The sequence below is a fragment of the Dromiciops gliroides genome, chromosome 3 (genome assembly GCF_019393635.1).
Source record: "Dromiciops gliroides isolate mDroGli1 chromosome 3, mDroGli1.pri, whole genome shotgun sequence".
Classification (NCBI taxonomy): Eukaryota; Metazoa; Chordata; class Mammalia; order Microbiotheria; family Microbiotheriidae; genus Dromiciops; species Dromiciops gliroides.
In genome coordinates, this window is record NC_057863.1 from 98,006,670 (window position 1) to 98,013,356 (window position 6,687).

The window sequence follows — 6,687 nt, forward strand, 5'->3', positions numbered from 1 at the left end:
TGGGGAGTGTTAGCTTGGCAGGTCACTGCAATATTGGGGCAAGGAAGGAGACTGGCAGCCTCCCTCAAAACAGAGCAGGATTTATTTAATAAGAATGAACTTAAAAAACACAAACAGGATCAGTAGGATCAAGGGAAAGGAAATAAAATGGGGAAAGGGAAATTATACAACCTGAATAACACCACCACCCAGGAATCAGCTGAGAACACACAGCGGCTTCATGTTAGAATGGCAGAAAACCTTCCTTCTTCCGATCAGATCCCAGGCTGACCACACACAGCCCCCAGCTAATTGGCTGTCTGCTCTGATAGTCACATGACTGTCCTCATTAGGCTTCCAATCATTATAATTTTGCCAGGCCCATGTAGGCATCTGTGAGTGGGGTTATAAAAACCTCAAATAACAATTAATTCTTTACACTATCTTTGGTGATGTGGTTCTTGTTGAGTCAATTGACAAGCAGGCAAGCAAGTAGAAAAACTGGTCTTTCTTCCCCCTCCTCTCTCCTTGCCCTCCTTTTTTTGCCCTCTCTTGCCCATAAATTCTTTCTTTGCCCATGGTTTTTTCTCCAGGCACTAACCTGATTTCCTACTCTATCCACTCAGAGTTTTGTCCTTCAAAGCACATATGGGAAAAATGACCTCAGTCTTACCTCCATGACAACCCTACTAGTCATAGTAGTCACTGGTGACTTATTCAATTGTCTATAGTAGATAATTTATATGTGTTCTCTTTGGTCCAGAAAGTTATAAAATGAATCAACATCTCTCTTCTATAATTCTTTCTCCCCATTCAAACACCTCTTCTGGAAACATGCTAGAATTTTAACCTCATTGTCCATTTGAATTTCTTCTTTCCCTTTCTTTTTTTTTTTTTTTTTTTTTCGGGGCAATGGGGGTTAAGTGACTTGCCCAGGGTTACACAGCTACTAAGTGTCAAGTGTCTGAGGCCGGATTTGAACTCAGGTACTCCTGAATCCAGGGCCGGTGCTTTATCCACTGCGCCACCTAGCTGCCCCCGTTTCCCTTTCATTTTGACCAATAACAATGCACACATGGATTAACAATGTGCGTGCCCAACAATTTTTATCACAATTTCAGGATTAAGAGACAAAATAAATGTTTAAAAAAAGAAAACTAAACAAATTTTTAAGGACCAAGATAAGTTTCTTATCCTAAAAAAAAGGCATCAGGGTCAAAGATGAGGTCTCATCCAGAAAGCATGGTCAAAGACAAAGGATGAAGAAATGAAGATTACTAGGCTGCATCATCACCTCGAAAGAGATTTTCAGAAAGGAAAGTCAGGCCCAGATAAACCTCACACATGTTCTCCCACATATCCTGTTCTGTGATAGAGCACCACAAGTCAAATGGCAACTATCTTCTGTGGCTTCAACTCTCCAGGCTTCACAGGCTCTCTCCCCACTGTTGCTTCTCTTTCCCAAAATCTTTTAGGATAGGGGGAGCTAGTTTCTTCATCAAAGGCAGACTCTGTCAGTTCCAGTAACTGGGTCAAAATTATTTATGTGATTTAGTAAAGAAACACTAGGAGACCCCTTGCTAGAATAGCAGGCATCCATCTCCAGGGTTCAGCTCCACTGGGAATTTTCTAACCCAAAGAAAGTCTTTGAGGCCAAGAATCTTAAGTCATCATAAAACAAAGTCAACAAATAAGATAAAATTTATTTTAGAATATGTGTATGTGCATGCATACTGTGCTTGTGGGAGGAATGGAGGAAGTGAGCAGGTGCAACATAAATATGAAAATTTCCTTTTAAAATGAAGGGGATAGAAAATTATTTTAATTTTTTTTATTCTGACTTGGTCCACTCTAAACATATTGAAAAACAGGCAAATTATCTCCAGATCAGTTCCTTTAACATACTTCAATGTATCTGTGGTCTCATTCAATTAAAAACAACAACAAACAAACAAACAAACAACATTACTTAAGTACCTACAAGCATGCCAGGTGCTGTTAGGTACTGGTGAAACAATGACAAAAATGAAATAGTTTTTGTCCTGAAGAAGCTTAAATTTTATCAGTAAAAAAAATGTGTATGCATAGAAACATAAATAAAATATATGCAAGTAAATAAAGGTCCTTTTACGGGGGAAGGAGATGGAGTTTTGGGATATGGGTTCTTAGGAATTCCTTTTTTATTTTCCGGGCGATGAGGGTTAAGTGACTTGCCCAGTGTGTCACAGCTAGTAACTGTTAAGTGTCTAAGGCCAGATTTGAGATCACATCCTCCTGTATCCAGGGCTGGTGCTTTATTCACTGTGCCACCTAGCTGCCCCAATAAAGGTGCTTTTGAGGGAGGGGTGCTGGATGCTAGGAGAGAAGTAGCCAAAGCTTCATTAGGATTTCACTGCTTTACCTGAACTTTGAAGGAAGCAAGGAACTTTTTTTTTTTTTTGAGAGCCCCCATAGACTTTTATTGAATATCTTCCATCAGGAAGAAGGAAAAATCATCCTCGGCCATGCCTAAAGTGAGGGGGGTGGGGGAAAGAGGCCAGAAGCCTCACTGGGAGGCACTGAAAAGGAACTAGGCTCCAGAACTAGCTATGTAAAAAAAATGCTAGTGAGTGAACCTTAGGGGAGGATAAACAGCAAAGATGATGTCCCCTCACCCCCTACCCCTGCTTCTTGAACATGGAAAGCAGAGTCCTATTTCAGATGGGAGCAAGCGCTAACCTCTGACACCCATGAGCGTACGGATGGGCCCCTGCCCCCAAAAGGGTCTTCTCTACTCTCAAGAGCAGGATAGCAATAGCACACATGCAGCCTTGGGCAGGAAGGGACCAAGACCTAGCAGTATGGAGTCTGTCGGTGTGTAGACCTTGGCAGATGCTCAGAGTAGAGGGCAGCCCAACCGCTGCTTATTCTTCTGGACCTGTAGGCCAGTCCAGGTGGTGATCCCCAACACTTCTCGGACCCCCTCCTTCGTCTTGCAGAACACTCAAGGTAGTCGAAGGTGCTGATCCAATTGGCCATGTCTCTGCCCTCCTCTGACCTCACAGGTTCCTGCTTCATCTTGGCCAGCTCTCTGAAGGTATGCTCATCGTGCTTCAGTTCCTTCTTGTTCCCCATGAGGATAATGGGCACATTGGGGCAGAAGTGCTTTACTTCGAGCATCCATTTCTCACGGATGTTCTCAAGGCTGTCTGGGCTATCAGTGGAGAAGCACATGAAGATGACGTCAGTGTCAGGGTAAGAGAGCGGCCAAAGTCAGTCTTAGTCTTCCTGCTGGGCTGTGTCTCATAGTGTCAGCTCCACCTACTTGCCATCCACTTCAATGTCAGCAATGTAAATTTCTTTTTTTCTTTCTTTTTTTGTCAGAGCAATGAGACTTAAGTGACTTGCCCAGGGTCACACAGCTAGTAAGTGTCAAGTGTCTGAGGCCGCATTTGAACTCAGGTCCTCCTGAATCCAGGGCCAGTGCTCCATCCACTGTGCCACCTAGCTGCCCCAGCAATGAACTTTTAACTTTTAAGAAGCAATGGTAATGAGAAAATAGGCATGGGAGATAGAATATCAGATGTAAGGAACTATAAGAAGGTCACTTTACCTACACCATAAGAGTTACATCAAGGAAAGCAATGCTTAATAAATTTAGAAAAGGTAGGCCAGAGCTGCCAGGTTGTAAATTGTTTTCAATGTCAAACTGAGAAGTTGTTATTTAATCCTAGAGGCAATGGGAAGCTGCTGGAGTTTGCTTGATTATTTGTTTTCCCTAATGGGTGCTCGCTCCAATTATACAAATTATAGCTCATAGATGCCTTCTCACTTTGCAGGACTCTTTCCCATGTACTCCCAGAGGACTTGTTGGTAGTGCTTCTTTGGGACGCTTAATTTTACAAAGATTTCAATGCAACATGCAAACTGCCCATCTGTTATTCTTTGCTCTCACTAGGTGGCTGGCCTTTTGCTCTTTGTGGTCAAATTGTTTTGATACCAACTTCCATGCCACTTCTTACTCACAATTTGTCATTGGTCATTTGATACAGCTTAGCTCTACATATCACCGGCCATTTCATTGCCTTTTGGGCGACCCACAATTTTAATTCTTTGGAGACTGACATTTGATGATTTCCATCCAGAAGAACATTGTTGCTTAGAGATGAGCATTTCTTTCTGGGAGAAGCTAACGATATATAACAGTCCTGAACAATTTTCTAAATGCTATCCATACTGCTCAATAGGTACTTAATTCATATATGTTGAATTGAATTGAATCTAACAATATCAATATCACTAAATAAGGGAGGAGAAAATGATGTCTCTGGCAAAGAGTGGCTTTAAATATTACCAGGTTTGATTTTAAAATTAAAAAAAAAAACTTCATAAATGCCCCTATGTTAGGGGTAAATTTAATCATTTTATATGCCATATAAATGATACCTCTTGGTATGAATCAGTGTCCCTGATTCTGGTCTTTCTCCTTTCTCCTTTCTACTATTTACCACATCAGTTTTCAGAGAGGATAATTTCATTTCAAGCACTTCTTTAAATGAAAGCATTCAGTTACTTCCCATTAAAAGAGAAATAGTGGATAGGTAGGGGAGCAAAAAAAAATTAGGGAAAACTATCCAAGATATTAAAAATATGAAGCAGATACTTTTAAATAGTTGTTGCTAGAGCGATTACATTTGGAGGTAGATCCCTGGTAAGTGATTAAAGCAGACAACTTTGGGATGTTGCTTTTCAGCAAATGGAACCTGCCCTATTTTCTCGTAATGTTTAGAGAATATTCAACCAGTAATTCAACCAGTAAATACTTTCATGTTCTTTGTCTGAGGTTAAAGTGGCAGTGGGAATACACCTGAGTGCTAATTGTGTTATAAGCAAAACTATTTCTTTGTTCTTAGAGTAACAGTGACCAACATATAGCTCACAAAATAATTACATACTCATTTGCAGTCTGTAAATTAATAAAGGATATGCAATTCAAGTCCCCTCTCCTCTTGTTAAATACAAGCTCTCTATCATTTTTCTCCAATTAATTGCAGCGAATTAGTTTAACCCAAAGCCAATTTACCCACTCTGTCCCTCCTAGTTATATGGACCCATCATCTGTCAAAATTATTTTAATTTTATTTATAAAACAAATCTTCAGAGACCAACTGCAGGAACTTTGCTATTTATTCTGTTAAAATTGATCAGTTAGGTAATTTCTTGGTCTTGCAAGGTCCTGCTTCTTTCCCTTCATATTTACTTAGATCTAAATTGCAGTCAGTTAAATGTTCTGGTTAAACATTGAGGAGTTGGTATAGAGGGCTGGTTAGAGTAAATAAGCAAGGACTCTAAAAAAATGAGGGTAGAGAGACTTCTAGACAAGAGTGTGCTAATAAAAGTTTTTTAACAACCAGCTTTCTGGGGGAAAAATTAAGTATGCACAAAACATTTCCAAGTGTATTTTGAATTATATGTTATATATGTACACATATAGAATATTATATATTAAGACATGTATATATACATGCACGTGAACATATTCTTCACATTATTTGTTTTGTATGTTTTCCAAAGAAATGTGTGTGTACATATAGTGCATATGTATATGTGTATATATACATATATACACACAAATGTCTCACATATGTATATGCCTGTATATAACATACACATATCCATATATGCATATGCATGTATAATGCATATATCTATGTGCATGTATGTACATAGATATACACACATGCACATTCTTGAGCAGTCCAATTTTAAAACCATGTCTTTTAGTTCTAATTTCTCCAGTAATCTATTCTTTTCTATATTTTCACATTGTTTATGATTCTTAGACATCCAAAATTTAGAGGTACAGTGAAAATCTGTCACTGTTGTTTTACTAAGTTCTCTTGTAGCAAATTTAATGTGTTACAATTTCCTTTATGAATTTAGATTCCTGGGTATTTACAAAACATTAGTTCAATAGTTTACTGTTTTATGTGCACATTTCTCAGGGCCACATAGGACTTTTGACAAGAAAATGGGAAAGATGAATAAACATACCACAAATTTTGTGAGGCATAAAAAATAGTGTTATAAACATGTTAATAAAGAAAAAAAGAAGTAATTAAATGAATATGTACTTAAAATTGTGAGACTAAGAAGCAAATAAAAGAACTATTCCAAAATAAGAACAATAGAGAAGATATTAAAATTTATAGTAGAAATAGATAAATTGGGAAAAAATTTCAAAGTGAAAAAGCAAATTATATTTCTTTGGAAAAATATCATATAATTGATAATTTTTAGCCATTCTGAATCAAAACAAAAGGTCAGAAAATCAAATCCATGAAATAGCAACAATGTGAAATTATAACTAAACCATCAGAAATAAAAAAATATATATAATCAGAATATATTATATGCAGTTATATGGTAAAAGAAAATCCTGAGAATGCAAAAGAAATAGAATTTTTCAAAAAATATAATATAATCTATGATTAAATATTGATCTTCAATAACCCAACATGAGAAAAGGAATTATGGAAATACACTGAATAATATGTCCAGATCTCCTGATACAGAGATTCCATTAAGAGCTTTTACCTGAAGGAGGCCACTGATAAGATAAAAGTCCCCATTTACACCAAAATAATTGTAGTAGCAGTTTTTGTGATAGTACAGATGGTAGGTAGAGCAGAACACAGTGACACATTTATCTCTCCATTGTTTTTAAAG

General features: G+C 37.8%; 1 pseudogene; it reads right to left on the bottom strand.

Annotated features, from left to right (window-relative positions):
* Window positions 1-2,854: 2,854 nt before the first annotated feature.
* Window positions 2,855-3,273, bottom strand: LOC122750869 (annotated as a pseudogene).
* Between the last annotated feature and the right edge of the window lie 3,414 nt (window positions 3,274-6,687).